The sequence below is a fragment of the Tachysurus fulvidraco genome, chromosome 26 (genome assembly GCF_022655615.1).
Source record: "Tachysurus fulvidraco isolate hzauxx_2018 chromosome 26, HZAU_PFXX_2.0, whole genome shotgun sequence".
NCBI classification, from domain to species: Eukaryota; Metazoa; Chordata; class Actinopteri; order Siluriformes; family Bagridae; genus Tachysurus; species Tachysurus fulvidraco.
The window spans coordinates 3,251,474-3,268,019 of NC_062543.1; the positions used below are offsets into that span (position 1 = coordinate 3,251,474).

General features: G+C 38.9%; 2 protein-coding genes across 14 annotated transcripts in view; one reads left to right on the forward strand and one right to left on the reverse strand.

Moving 5' to 3' along the window:
• Positions 1–1,947, forward strand: part of rnf170 (ring finger protein 170) — a 5,955-nt gene extending 4,008 nt beyond the window's left edge. For both annotated transcript variants that reach the window (XM_027144455.2, XM_027144459.2), the window contains exon 7: positions 1–1,947. This exon is cut by the window's left edge and continues 1,047 nt beyond it. The gene's annotated coding sequence lies outside the window, so the exon portion shown is untranslated.
• Positions 1,948–4,146: 2,199 nt separating this feature from the next.
• LOC113641527 (M-phase phosphoprotein 8-like) overlaps positions 4,147–16,546 on the reverse strand; it is a 33,811-nt gene continuing 21,411 nt past the window's right edge. For 3 of the 12 annotated variants that reach the window (XM_027144308.2, XM_027144243.2, XM_027144299.2), the window contains one exon: positions 10,712–11,698. The gene's annotated coding sequence lies outside the window, so the exon portion shown is untranslated. Of the gene's footprint in view, positions 4,670–10,711; positions 11,699–12,645; positions 13,364–13,885; positions 15,249–16,300; positions 16,320–16,546 lie in introns of those variants that run through there. The other 9 variants (XM_027144264.2, XM_047809312.1, XM_027144286.2 and 6 more) reach the window with 5 other exon arrangements.

Sequence of the window (16,546 nt, forward strand, 5' to 3'; positions counted from 1 at the left end):
AATATTATATTTACGTACGATCTTTACGTATTATATTCCAATTGTACATTTTGTATTACCCTTGCCATGATATTTGGCATGTTTCTCATCCATAGCATCATACATAAGCACCTCATAAGGTACTTATAAATATATATAACCTTAAAAACTAAATGACACGAACGCATACGTTCTTTGTTTGAGTAAACATTTAAAGCTATAGTTAATGTTTCAATTTATAACATAATAACTATTACTTTTTTCCGAAAGTGCTTATAAAGGCTTTATGCAGCTTTATACTCTACACACTATCCTTAAATGTTTACACCTCAAAACTTTATTTTTTTATTTTATTTTTTTTTTAATAAATTTAAAAGATATAATCTAATATTTTATTCACGAATTTTCCTGATGGCTCAAAGCTAACGATCTGCCGTTTTCTGCTTCTCGACGTCATGATGAAGAAAATAAACTTCTATAACAGGAAGAAATGACAGATTAAATACAATGTGTGAACCCATGTCATTTAAGAGCTTCTTTGGCTGTCATAGTTCACGCACCGCAAGTGGAACTGGGCCACAAAATCACATTTCTGATATAACCTGAAAGGCTAAGCTGTGAATTCGTATTAATGCGTAGGCAGAACGCGGCGGGTTTAAAAAGTCATCTTTCCACCAGCGCTTGAAGCAGAATGGAAAGATCGCTTCCACAGAAGATGAGACTGCTTTCATGCGAAATGCTCAGATGGGCACTGGGGAAAACCAGAACAGCGCAGACAAAAACAATTAAGAATCTTCCAGAACCTTGAGCAGCTGGGAGTTTCCATAAAAAAATAAATAAATAAAAAAAAAAGACTTAAAAGTTTGGGTGAATAAAAAGAAAGAAAGATCCCTTCTGTTTCGGGACGTGTAGAAACCCTGCGCTTATACATTGATTTGCAGTTAAATTTAAATGAGTCAGAAAATTGTAACTTAACAGGATGTTTGTTTTGGGGGAACGAGGGTTGATAAGGGCTTAATGACGCCCACGTAAGCCCTTTAAGACAAGAACCGTATTTCCGTCCAAATGTTTATTAAGTCTCGTTACATTACGGAAGGCATCATCACTTAAAAAAAGATTCGATTATTTTATTTACTTTAGTTAAAGACTGCTTTATTTCAAGGTGACACAGAACCTACGTCAAGTGACATAGATCTATTAGAGAAAGAGAAAATCCTCTCAATTTGATGAATCTGCTTCTGAACGTTTCAGGAAGACTTATAACATTATTATGACAAAGCCATGACAGCACTCTGTACTTTCTCTGGCTTTCAATTTGAGTTTTTGGTGTTATGATGCCTTATAACAGCCATTTGTCAACACAGCTATATGTCACTTAATGCAGGTGTTACAAAGGTCAACACTTTATACAGTATGAACTGTAATGACAGCAATCAGAGTAAGCATTTATAATTACAGAATACATTATGTCACTTATTTCAGAAAAGGCTTATGTAGGTTTTATGTCACCCATATGAACACTAAACGTTTAAAGGAAAATTTGCTCATAATCATTATGAAAATGCTGTTTATTTTAGTTATAATGCGTAATCCAGTGTTTTGCCAGTTACTGCTCTGCTGATGGCTGGAGAGTGAGCTGTGTACCGCATGCACACTTGTGTTCATAAGGCAGTACTGATATGATTATAAGCAGGCATCATTCTAAATAATAAATAACACTCATGATGCCCTAATGAACACATTTAAGGCCAGGGTTATTCTGTTGTATCCTAAGCCGTACCAGATGATCGAGATCCACTCAGTAACCGTGCTACAGATCATCCATGTGATATATCCTGGTGTCTGAAAAACAAAGCTCATGAAGCTGTGGATCTTTTGCACAACATGCTGTGCCTTGACTCTGAGACAACCACTGGATCGGGAACTTGACTGAACAAACCATTACAAATAAAATATTTGCAACAACGATGTCTGTCTTTGTTTCTTACAGAATGCTGTCGTCTGGTTCCTTTTACACAGCGTACAGTATGTGTTTTGTTTTACATGCAGTCATATAGGAAGCTAGCTATGAAAAGTGGTGTCATGGTTACAGTGAACCCTCTCTCACTCACTCATTTTCTACCGCTTTATCCGAACTACCTCGGGTCACGGGGAGCCTGTGCCTATCTCAGGCGTCATCGGGCATCGAGGCAGGATACACCCTGGACGGAGTGCCGACCCATCGCAGGGCACACACACACACACTCATTCACTCTCACACACACACTATGGACAATTTTCCAGAGATGTCAATCAACCTACCATGCATGTCTTTGGACCGGGGGAGGAAACCGGAGTACCCGGAGGAAACCCCCGAGGCACGGGGAGAACATGCAAACTCCACACACGCAAGGCAGAGGCGGGAATCGAACCCCAACCCTGGAGGTGTGAGGCGAACATGCTAAGCCACCGTGCCCCTCATGATGGTTAATATGAAGCACATATGAAAGCAGACACTCAGGAATTTATTATTGTGTTTTGTCCTAGAAGATAACAGGCAATATATTCATAGAAAAATTTTTTTTTTTTTCACACAAATGTTTATATTTTCAAAATATATGTTGCTTTCAAACCCATTCCTGCTCTCCGAGATGATCCAAGTGCTCGATCATCTGAAAAGCAGCTCAAATTTATCTTCACTATTATCCTGTGTAAGATTATCGACAGAGGGGGAAAAAAGCAAACATACGTAGAATGTAGATATAATGTTATATCCGTGTCTCAGCATCGATGGATTGACTTTAAAACACTGTGATGCTTTAGTTTCACCACATGATGGGAGCAAAAACTTCAACAGAAGCCATCATAAAGCTGCTTTAACTACACTTACAGTTACAGATCTGAGCATCCATGGGTTCGGGTTCTATAGTGAACTTCACACATGTTTCTGGACTGAAATTGAAGCACAGCCACAACGACAGACAATCACAAGTAGCTTAGCAACAAGCTAACTGGTTAATGTTAATGATTATCTTCTAAACACAGAGATTAGTTTTCTTTTACTAAGTCGTGTCTGTGTTATACTGTAAAAAAAAACAAAAAAAAAAAACAAGTCTTTACAACGTTCCCCGTGTGAGCGTCCATGTTCCTGTCCATGTCCATGACTCACCTGGTCTTTATTCAGTCTTCAGCTGTCCAGTTTTTGTGAGTCTGTACCCACGATAGGTTCAGATTCCTGTTCGTGGCTGATGAGAGGAACCTGATGTGATTTTCTAACTGCTGTATTTCTTCCACTTCAAGTTCTTCCAGTGAGTATGAACATTTAATGAAGCTTTATAACGGTGTTATGGCACCATAATGACAGAGTTATGGTGTAAAATTTCTAAATAAAGTTAGCTAATATTGTATTTACAATTTCTAACTTATAACAGTCTTATGGCACTGTACTGACTTAGCAATGTATGTTTCACCTGCCCCCCTAAATATATTGTTAATAACAATATAATGAAGAGATTTATAGCACTATAGTTTTATAGCACTGTAATGACACAGCTACTGTATGTATATTTTTCTGGCCCCTACATAAAGCAAACATAATACTATTACAATTTTGCTAAAGAATAATTTTGTTATCTATAATACACTAATTAAAATGTATATCATTGTTATAACACCCTAACGATCATGCTATGTATAATTTATCCGGTCCTCTAACAACGCAAGCTTAATTTGATTCTGAATGTTTCATGAAGACTTATAACAATGTTATGACAAACCCATGACAGCACTGTGTGTTTTTTTTTTTTTTTTTTTTTGGATTTCAATTGAATTTTAGGTGTTATGATAATGATACCTTATAACAGCCTATTGTCAACACAGCTTTATGTCACTTAATGCAGGGGTTATGTCAACACTTTATATCAACATGAATGAAATGTGACTGCGATTTTAGTAAGCTTTTTTTTATTAACAGAACAGATTGTTGTCATGTCCTGTATTTTAGAAAGGGTTTATGTAGGTTTTATGTCACCCATATGAACACTAAACCAGTTAATGATAGCATGACATTAACGGTACATTTTAGTAGCATTTGAAACACCGAACACAACCTGAATCTGAAGATTGTCACAGACCCGGGATTAGTTTTGTGACTGTGATTATACCAAAGATGACATCGCACAAAGAATCTGCTGTTAAAAGAAATTTATTTATATGTAATTCCAAAAAAAGAAATATTTGTTAAACCTAAGAGAATGAAGTTAATATGTGAAATGTGATTAACAGACAGGCTTTTACATGATGACCGAGTCCTGACACACATCTTGCTAAATCAGAGCTCTCGTGTTCCGGCATGATTTTATTTTAAATCTATCCCTAAGGTGATGGACTTCAGCCAAGACATTTTATTCTGCGATCGGATGAGCTTAGTGACGGCTTCATTATGTTATGCATGTTTGTGCATGTGTGTGTGTGTGTGCGTGCGTGTGTGTGTGCGTGTGTGTGTGTGTGTGTGTGTGCACATGTTCATGTGACCTCTCTCACCCTGTGTTTCCTCTTTTTTTCTGCTCACATTCCCTCTTTTCTAATTTCCTCCTTGTCTCTCTTTGATTTTCTTCTTCTTTGTCGGATTAAAAAAAAGTTTTTTTCCTGAAATCTGTCCAAGTTCAATGAGTTGAGCTTGTAACTCGGTGAAGTGATCTGGTCCTGGTCTCTGTGAAAGAAAAAAAAATCATATATATTACATCAAAATATCCAGACATTGGATAAGTCTCCTAAAGTAACCAGTCCACCTTAAACACTGATGGATGGAAACCTACATGTAATTCATTTCACTCACTCACTCAGTCATTTTCTACCGCTTATCCGAACTTCTCGGGTCACGGGGAGCCTGTGCCTATCTCAGGCGTCATCGGGCATCGAGGCAGGATACACCCTGGACGTAGTGCCAACCCATCACAGGGCACACACACACTCTCATTCACTCACACACACACTCACACACTACGGACAATTTTCCAGAGATGCCAATCAACCTACCATGCATGTCTTTGGACCGGGGGAGGAAACCGGAGTACCCGGAGGAAACCCCCGAGGCACGGGGAGAACATGCAAACTCCACACACACACAAGGCGGAGGTGGGAATCGAACCCCGACCCTGGAGGTGTGAGGCGAACGTGCTAACCACTAAGCCACCGTGCCGCCCTTAATTAATTTCTGTTCAATTTAATTTCATTTATATTGCACTTTTAACAATAGACGTTGTCTCGAAGCAGCATTACAAGGCATAAGAAACATAGTACAAAAAGATTAATATTATAAAACAATTAATATTATACAAACGTTCAAGATTAATATCGGACTCATATTTAAACGTGTTTGTATTTATCCCTAATGAACAGTTCTGAGGTGAATGAGGTGACTTTCGCATTAAATGGAAGAGGAAGAAACCTTGGGAGGATTCAGACTCTAAACGTGATCCTCGTCTTCATTCGGGTGACACTTGAGGGTGTGATTATAAACGGTTATAAACTCCCAGAGAGTGTTATTATGAATAGTGTCCTTTCTACAGTCAGATACAGTCTGATAATTGTGTATTGATGAGAAGGTTGTTGTCCTCAAAGACCACATGGATTCGGCATCTTCTCTCTGAATGTCCGAAATCCTCGTGTAAAGAACGTGCAAAGCTCCACGGCTCGGACAGTAACCAGAGCTCAGGATCGGAGCCTGGAGCAGTAAGACGCTGTCTTGCTGTACTGTCTACGTGCTTCAAACCACTTTCCGTCATACTAACGGACGTAAACACATGTCCATCCTTTGTCCATGCCAGCAAAGAATCAATGGCTCACTCTGGTGTCATTTAAATGCACGCTAGAAATATGTTTGTTAAAGAAATACCAAAGATTCTTAAAAGATTCTCCACACGCTAATCAGGAAGTGATTCATCTATCATTGACAGTAAGTAGATGGTAATGAGGATTGCCTGGAAGTCATGGTGAAATCTCATGAGCTTTCAAACACGTCAAATTTCTTTCACCAGAGCCAAGGTGACGTTATCTTGGGCATGCTTACAGCCCGAAGCGTCACGGCCCACAGATCGCTAACAGCAGAACGAGTTAGAAATCATCCCCAGGCACTAACACTTCTTAATTTTCTGGGAACGCCAGCCACAATGCAATACTGACAGAAATTTTTGACAGAAACCCATTCGGTTCCAGCCAAGAGCCTGACGCAAAAGCAGCGGCCCTTCCCAGACCTTGCTGGCTGCTTTCTTCAAGGCTGTGGCCTGCAAGTCCGTGGGAGCTTGAGAGTGGGCGAAGGTTTAAATCGGTGCCGCCCAGATTGGGCACTTCGAGTCTGGCCACTAAGTCTGTATTCTGTCTTTCTACCCATCTGGCATGAAGAGGTGGGTGGGGTTCTGCTCGAGCTTGGACGTCCAAGTCGCCAACGCTGTCGAGGCAGATGCCCAGTGACAGTGTGTGTGGGTCAGAGTGTGTGCGTTACTCTAGGAACCTTACAGGAACAGTTCCCACTTGTTTCCTTAGAGGTGAAACCCATATGCATGTTCACAGCTACATAACACATAGGAACGTGAGGAGCTCTAACACACCCTCATGGAAAGCTCTAGCCAAATCCCATGAAGCCTGGAAAAATCTGTTGATGAAGGGAGGGAAAGTCTCAAGAGGTTTGATCAGAGGAGGTCTGGAACCTTGTAAGTCCCTCAGCTCCATTTCTTCTTTGCGTTGTCATGGTGCATGTGTTTACTAAACGAATCAGCGGCTCATTTATTTATTTATTTATTTATTTATCTATCTATCTATCTATCTATCTATCTATCTATCTATCTATCTATCTATCTATCTATCTATCTATCTATCTATCTATCTATCTATTTATTTATTTTTAATTCGTTTTAAAGTTTTAAGTTTCATTCCCAAATATCAGTCACGTTCGACTGTGAAAGCAGTCGCTCTGTCGTCCCTAAAGGTCAGCTTGGAATGTGTGTGTGTTTTAACATCACAACACCGTTTGCTCCAAATATTTACGCCTACGTATTTCGATTAAACAACCAAAGTGGGCGTGGCCTAAACGGAACGCTTTAAAACAATGGAAAATTCACAGTTCTGATAGGATCTTTTAGATAAATACTCTAGAAGGGAATAATGTATTCGTATTCAGTTGCATTCAGTTCACTTTTTCAGTGTGTGTGTGTGTGTGTGTGTGTGTGTGCAGGTGACTGTGTGCCACCCCGCTGAAAACCCTTTTTCTCCATGACTCGTTGCTATCAACAAGTGAAATCACATCAACAAGTGCATGTTGCTTCTTTCCTTCAGCGCCTGTAAGTGAGAATTGATGTGACTGATAGAAGACTGACGCCTTTACAACAGGAAGAAGCTGGTCTCCATTTGCAGTGTTTCCTCCAACAGGAGATTTCTGCCAACTGTCATGCTGACAATACGGCCGGAGCAGAATGACCCACCCACACAACCTACTCACGCCTTTCACTGGGAAAAGCTTTTTGTTTTCCTTCTCTTCTCTTCTCTTCTCTTCGCTCCTCTTCCTCTCCTTCTCTTCTCCTTTCTCTCCTTTTCTTTTCTCTCCTCTCCTCTTTCTCTCTTCTCCTTCTCATCTATCACCTCTTTCTCTCCTCTTCTCTTCCTCTCCTTTTCTTTTTCTCTTCTCTTTCTCTCCTCTCCTTCTCTTCTCTTATCTCCTCTTTCTCTCCTCTCCTTCTCTTCTCTTATCTCCTCTTTCTCTTTCTCTCCGCTCCTTTTCCTCTTCTCTTCTCTCTTCTTTTCCTCTCCTCTTCCTCTCCTTCTCTTCTCCTTTCTCTCCTTTTCTTTTCCTCTCCTCTTCTCTCTGCTCCTCTTCCTCTCCTCTCGCTCCATTTCGTTTTCTCTCCTCTTCTTTCTCTCCTCTTCCTCTCCTCTTTCTCTCCGCTCCTCTTCCTCTCCTTCTCTTCTCCTTTCCTTTTCCTCTCCTCTTCTCTCTGCTCCTCTTCCTCTCCTTTCTCTCCTCTTCTCTTTCTCTCCTCTTCCTCTCCTCTCCGCTCCTTTTCCTCTTCTCTTCTCTCTTCTTTCCCTCTCCTCTCCTTCTCTTCTCTCCTCTTCTCTCACAGTCTATCTAAAACTATTTCATACCTTCTACGTCCCAAATCGACAACCTTTCCGCTTTCCGGTGGTTTTGTTTTTTTGCCTTTTTTTGGCTCATGTCATGCACTATGACGAACATGCTAAATTTAAGCTTCCTAAATTGAATTAGCGTCTGATGAAGTCATTTGTTTCCAGGGTGAATAAGCTCCCCGTCTCTGCGGCTCTCGCCATCCTGTTTTTCCGGTCTCGCTTTCCAAAAGATGCCAGTCTCTTCCTTTGAGCTCTTCTGATCTGCTCGGCTAGAGCAAATGGAAACGGCAGTCCAATTTCAGATCAGAACAAATCACGAGAAGTAAAACTTCTGCTCATAGCTGTACCTAATTTTAGTGTTCCGAGCCTTCTATTCGGTTGTTTGTTGACACGTGTTTGTGTGTGTATTGTGTTTGATTCTATACCAATGTGATGTCATGAACTATCACTGTAATGCTTTCCAGCCTGAGCTGGTTGATCTCACCACTTTTTTTTTTTTTTTTTTTTAAAAGATCTACTTCCCATAGCAGGAAATGGATCGAAGCCACATGTTTCAGGAAAATACACACACACACACACACACACACACACACACACACACACACACACACAGATATGTACTTCCAGTAAGATACAGATGTGGCCTTTAAGAACGCGCGTCTTCTACCGCGGCATTCGGCAATTCGTGCCACAACATACCGCAGCTTTCTGCACTTCTGTTCGGGGGGGGGGGTCTTCACCTTAATAAGAATAAGAACACTGTTTCTCTTAAACATAGGTTCTCTTAAACAGCAGTTTTTTTTAAGATTGTATAATATTATTATTAATTTACATTTAAAATTTTTTAGATTTTTTATTTTACTTCACATAACATCAGAATTGTGAGAAAACATCCACAATAAAATATAAAGTCATGTGAAACACCAGTGGCTATGGGATTTTTTAAATTAACATTTGTTCTTCTTCTTCTTCTTCTTCTTATTATTATTATTATTTATTATTATACGTTGCCTACATTTACTCAAATAATAGCAATGTAAAATATAAAGGAAAACACAGTTCAAGTTAGGCATAACATAAGTGACATTAAGAGATTTTATTAAGTTACTTTAATCATTTATTTTAGAGATATTTGTTTTATATAATTTTCACAGTAGTACATCATGATCTTACTTTTTTTAATTACGGCCGCAACTCAACATTATCCGCGTGAAACATTATAAACTTGACGATCATCTGCCGACTCAACTGTTTCAGAACGTCCTCTACAGAGAGTCTGCTTTATTAACGGCTTTTCGTTCACTCCGCGTGAGCTAAACGTTTTTGTTCTGTACTTTTTTACCTGCAAATATTTCCACATATTTTCGACCAAAAAAAACACACACGATATAATGTAAGTTGTTATGGGTAGCAGTTAAGCTTTTTCTGAAATGATGAAAAAAAAAATCTAAATGACTAAAAATGATCTCTCCAGCTTAATTTAGACCAGATCATGATTCATTTGTTTTCATACACGTCAATTTAGCTACTTATATATTATTGAAAATGCTATATATTAATATGCATTGGCTTCTGTATTGCATTCGTTTTGTACATTTACAGGTGCACATGCACAAATACTGGCTAATTTTAATTTTATTAAGACACTGCTGTGTTCTGTATTGATCACCGTTCTGTAAATTTCTACTTAACAAGCCTAAACCATGTTATTCAATTTGTTATTATTAATGGTGCTTGAAAAAGCAACATTCTTGTTATTGTGCCGGACAAAATTTCGGCACGTAACTTGTCCCACAGCTTTTGTCCTAGACCCATGAATGAGGTGTCAAATTGACCGGCTCATTGAGGAAAGGTGTGCTATGACTTTTATAAGCGATTGGAATTCCGGAATTCCCAGTACGGAAGCTCAAATATGGCTTTTTTGCCCATAGACTTCCATTATAAATAATTTTTTTCCCATAGACTTCCATTTTGGAGGTTTATAACTCGGCGAGCGATTTACACCAAACTGGAGCAACTCCCTTAGGACCTTACTTCAGACAAAGTTTTATTTCAGTAGCAACTTTTGTCCAAAAGTATTGGCACCCCACCGAGTATTCACGTGACGTCACGTGTAGCCCCACCCCCAAAATAAGCGAAATCAAAAAGTTAGCACAACATGGACATGTCATATATCAAAACACTCAGCACAATGAGGGGAACTTGCCACATGCAAGCACCATTCAGATTGTCTTCAGGAAATGTACATTCTAGTTATTATTAGTATTCAAAAAATATATATTTATCTGTAATATACTTTGTGTTCATTTTTTCTCATAAGGGAAAAGACATGTATCTGCTTTCTACCTGTGACCCAAATTTTAAAACAAAAAACAAACAGTATATCTGTATCTGTTTTATTAATCTGACATATTTTCATTTTTGTTTCTCACTGTTCTGATTATATCACTGACTGTTTAAAATATTTACTAAAAGGGCATTTGTTTTGAAAAAGGGAAAAAAAGGTACAAAGATGATTTATTTGCATGTGTCTATTTAACTTGATCGATTACATTTTTAAAAAATTATTAAATAAGTATTTTCATAAAATTAGTTTTTACATGTTTTTCTGAACGATTCACAAATTACAATGTCATAAAACATTTATTTTATTGACCCTTTCCAACCGTTTCCCATTCACCATTTGATCAACGTTGTATCATACAAGTTAAAAAAAGATAATTACAGCATTTTAAAAAAGAGGAATACTTAATCGCTTCTTTCTGAGAAGCTCGTTAATTCTGTCCCTTACAAGCTTCCAGTCACTCAAGGAGGGGTGGAATTTCCTAGCAACAGCATCGGAAATGGCTTGACGTACATTCAACGGCAGAGCGTTTTTTCCCTTTGAACCATCATAGTTCACAGAACCTACCCATTCATGACAAACGGTAAGAGGAATTAACCTTTTAAACAAACCAGCAGCAAAACGATCTGCTCTAGGTGTACCGTCCGATCCTGCTGCATCCGCATAAAGTTGTTTCTCTACCTCCATGGACACGTGATTTAAAGTCACATCTTGTAGAATTACTCCCATGAGAGACCGTCGAACAGAATTATGCGACTGAAAATTCGAAGCGTTTCTTGGTGTTTCAGGCAGCCTCAAACAAAATGATGACATTGCTGAGGGACATTGCTCTGATGTGTTGGACATAGTAGAAGCCGATTCTTGAACGGGCGAATAGTTGTAATCAAGCATCGTCAGTTGGTGGTTTAAGTAATCGGAGTCCTCCGCTATATCCTCAGAATGATTGCGGTCGATACACGGTGTAGAAACGGCCGATGGGAAACCGAAACTGTCAATGTCCAAATGTTCATTGGTTAAACTAAATTCCCCATAACCAGACGGATGGATATGGGTCACCTGTTGACATTCGGTCCGAGGTTCCACAGGAGTTGGAAGAACATCAACCGGACTGTCTGTCGCCATAGATTTATCAGCGGTCGACGGATGAGACCTCTCATTCAAACGTGCCTCCAACAAACCAACTTTTGCCTCCAAATCCACAAGCCTTCGTGTCAAGGCTGAAAGCTGTTGTTTTGAGATGCTGACAGCAGGGCTTCGGCGATGGATCAGTGTAGCCTGTAAACCAGCAAAAAATTAATAACCTAATCAAATGTGGGCTATAACCATTACTCGTTACAGTAACGATAAAAAAGTGCATACCAGTTGTACTGAAGAGTCATGGTGGACATACTGGAATGTAGCTGTACAGTATTTTTAATGCTTTAATAGTCTGTCAACTTGTATGACCATTTTCAAGAAATAAAAGCTTTTTAATTATGTGTTATTTTTGTTTGTATTTCGGTAGCCTATTAGATTAGATCACATGCCAGGAAAAAGCTTGTGCTTTGTATTAACCATCTGTCGATTACGTTAAAACTTTCCGTTTATTGCTGTAAATTTAAGTCGGTTATATCAACATATGTCAAATTAAGTCATGCGATATCGACCCGTTTTTTAAGTTATAAACATTCATCTGAAATACCCTTTCAGTTACGCAGGAAATGCTATAAAAAATGGGTCTATCAAGGCTAAATGTTTTGAAGCAGCTAAAATAAAGACTGTGGGGAGACATAAATAATGCATATTTTATTTTTTATAAATAATGCATAATTATTTTTTTTTAATAATTCATATTTTATTTTACACGTGCACACATGGTCATGAGGGTGAAGCCATTTTTTTTTTTTTTTTTTAAATAAATGAATATATTACGAGTGTAGGGTCATCTGTATTCGGCCTGAACGTAATGAAACAGGCGTATTGTTTACATGTATTTGACTGCATGCAGCACTGCACAGACAAATCAATCTATGACATCAAAGTTCCACGAGAGCCATTCAAAAGCTCATCACGCTCGCGTTACATTGATCTCATGCGTCAATCGATCTGCGCCGCGCAGGTCGTTAATCTCTCTAATGTGATCTGCCTCAATCCCAAATAATCAGACTGCTAAATTAGTACATAACTACATAAGAACAACCTCTATATCGCGATATGCTCAATGCGAATAATCAGACTAAAGATCATGTTAAACAGTGTTTATTGTTCAGAGAACACGAACAGGAGCTTATTTTTAATTAAAAAAAAACAAAAACCTCAGCATCACATATTGTATTTAGATAATATTGATATTAAAACAGATATTTATTGACTGATAACACTTTACAGACCTTACAACACCCACTGAAAAAAAAAAGATTCATTCAATTTACTCAATTTTTTTTAAAGGTAAGTGGTCGCAATCAATTTATTGAAGCTACATTTAAACAAAAAAATTATAAAAACATTTTTTTAAACAATTTTTGTTTAAATGTAGCTTAAATAAATGTAATAAATTAGCTTATTATTCATATATAATAAGAATATGGTACATTTATATTGCGCTCAAAATGCTTAAGATATGAAATGAGGGATTTCATTCAGGATGAGCTGTTTGCTATATCCTCTACTACACCATAATGTATAAAAAACAAACCACTAATTACACCAAATAACACTCTTTATTCAGATTTAAAAGCGATCAGGAAATACAAAACAAACTATTTGCTGCAATACTGATAAACTATGGCGTTGGCACTAAGATCTCATTTGTTTTTGACCATCAACAAAACAACAGAAGCATTTTTTTCCGTAACACACCGCACGTCGCCTGAGGAAATCCAAAGTTGCATCGAGCGGTACCAAAAAGCCAGCCGTGACAGCGGAGATAGTCGCAGGACTCAGTTATACATCACATCTCTTCTAAGTGCACAGAAAAAAATAAGACACATGATGCGCGTTTGAGTCGGATTTGGATGAATAATTTGTGACTGTTTACGTAACCGGCAAAAGAAAATAACACATGTTGTCGACTCGTCAGCCTACATGAAACACGACTGCCTTCTACAGGTTTGGTATTTCCTGCGCCAAACATTTGATGCCCCTTCGATAGACTGCCCCAGAATGCCGGAAGTCCTCGCGGCACTCTTCTCTCCGAGACCCGCATTTTTAACCCTCCTATTGTCCTCATATACAAATTAGGAGCGCTGAGTCAACTTGACCTTGTCTGTTTTGACCTCTTATAAAAAATGAAGTATATATGATAGCCCCCCCCCCCCCCCCCCCCCCCACACACACACACACACACCTTTTTAGTCTAACTTGTTTCCAACATATTAACATATATTTTACAAATATATATATTTGGTATAATAAACCTTATTTATATACAAAAATGCGTCCAATATTTAGAAAAAAACAAACAAACAAACAAACAAACAAACAAAAAAAACAGAAATTTTGAATTATTTTCACTTTAGAGACACAGAAGTTGATGCACAATTACAGACTGGTATATTTCAAGGGCAGGAGATTGCTTTGAAACCATTTTGACCATTTTTAATGTCAGCAAATAATAAAACCTGTGTGACCTATTGCCCCACTAAATGTGGCCGGGTCAAAATGACCCAAGCGGATCCAAAACGCAAAGTATTTATTTCACAAACACATTGTTCAACGAAAATAGACAAAATTAATTTTACTTGCAAAGTCCATAATTTGGAACAATCCTGGTACATTTCAGGCAAATATGTGGAAGAAAACCCAAGTTATGACACATTAAAACCTTCCAGCCAGGTCAAAAAGACCCAGGGAAGATAGGAAGGTTACATATACAAGAGAAAATAAGACGGGTCTCTTAAAACGAACAACTAATTGGTTTCCTTTTTTAGAAAAATTAAGCATTGCGTTAGTTCAGGCAGGCCATGTCGTCAAGCATGCATCAGCTGATAATCAGCTGTTCATGTTGCGCACCAATCCGGTTACGACATCCATATTATCCAACCCTTTAAATTCCCATTCGCATCAGTGAGCATATTTAATACTGTGCATGATGAATGGTTCTGCTGTTATACGGGGGGTCTATTTTATTTTCTAGTTGCTGCTCTCCCCGCTCTGTCCACGCAGGCAAAATAGGAAGGTTAAAGGCCACATCTGAATACTGTTTGAATCCACATCGCCCTTTGAAAGGGACCAGGCACTTATCCATTTTCACATCAGTGCCAAGATTATACATGCGCTGCAGGCGACACACCCACTTATCCCAGACCTGTCGAATGGCAGCCAGTTTGCCCTCCCAGTCTGAGCATGCCATAGGCTGGATGTAAACCTCTTTACTGGACCTGTAGACCCCACCAAGAATTAAAAGTCCTAGATATCCCTGTAAATCTATTTTATCTCATTTCCTCCAGCTGTCACCATACACACGACATCCCTCCTTAGTCATTACTAGCACTATCTTTTGAATTTCCTCTGATATAAACAACTCAAAGGTTGACTTTATGCTAACAGCAAGAGTGATAGCATACTTTGTTGGCCCTCTGGGGCTCCTCTCCTGTGCTGCCCCCAAAATATTGCGTCGGTTGCTTGGAGGAATGGAGGACCAGAGAATATTTCCATTTTTGGATTGGAAAACATCTCCAGTTTCAGGAGGCTCCTCTTCGTCACTTGGTTCCTCCTCGTCAGTTGGAACAAACTCATCATTTTCAGTGATATTTTCTTCCTCTGACACTTCCTCCTCCTCCTCCTCTTCTGCATGGTCTGCCTCATCACTGTCCTCCTCCACTGGGCCAAAAATGAGGTCAACAGCCTGTAAGGCAGTGTAGGTTCTCTTCATTTTGCTGTCTCAGAGTAAAATGTGAAATGCCCAAAGTATGCTATAAATACAGGGTTTTGTTTTTGTTTGTTATGTTAAATGCAACGCCCAATGCTTTGAAGAGTGTTTGATTGTGTATGTGTGTGTGGGTATGTTCATTGGGCTGCAAAGCGCAAGTGTGACCCATTGCAAATTGCGGCTAGGAAGACCGCAGATAAAATTAATTTATAAAACGCATAATTCAACAAACATAGTAATTAATTTTACCATTAATCCCTGTAGACTGCAAAGCACATAGTATGGAACCATACTTGTCATTTTCAGGCAAGTATATGAAAGAAAATCCAAGTTAACCCAAGACAAATAAATCCTTTTACATGAGTACAAATTAACCCAAAGACAACAGAGGAGGGTGAAATGTGAAATGCCCCAAGGATGCTATAAATTCAGGGTTTTTTTTTTGTTTATTGTTATCTTGTCCCCAATTGGGCAAAAGCATCTCTCATAGCTTTTGTTTTGTCTGAATAATTTGAAGTGTGTTTGACTGTGTGTGTAGCCATGTTGGTAGATCAGATGTTGACCCCTGCTAGGAAAATGCATATTACAAGTGTGAAATTTGTACAAATGTGTGTAACTTTTGTTTTGTCTGGAGGCCAAATGAAATGCAATACTCAATGCTTTGAAGAGTGTTTGACTGTGTGTGTGTGTGTGTTCATTGTGCTGTAAAAGCAAGAGTGTGACCCATTGCACCACTAATGCCTCTTTTCCACCAAAAAGAACCGGGTGCTGGTTCAGAGATAGCGCTGGTGCTGGTTCAAAGTTGGTTACACTGGCGAACCTTCTAAGAACCGGTTTGCCTTTCCACCGGCTAGAGAGCCATCACAGCGCCGAGTCTGACGTCACTGTATACGTGTCACGTGTCCCAGCAACGTTAGCGCAGCAGCGGCAAACACAAACACAACAACAATGGCGGATGTTGCTTTACTGTTAATGCTCATGGCTTTGCGAACATACATTGGCATCCAAACGCGGCGAATCCAACGTGTTCGTGCGGCTCCGTGTAATCTGTATAAACGGAGGTTGTAATCGATAAAGTACATAACGTTATTTTATCATTAACACAGAAAAAAAGTTAGCCTTAGCATGTAGCTAAATACTATCATGTGTGCTGATAATGTATCATATCGCGGTAAAGTAAAAGTGTATTAAACATTAGTATACTTAAGGTACATTATCAAATGTGCTAACAGTAGCCCCACCCACAGCCCCAACCACAAGCGGTTCTTAAGTCT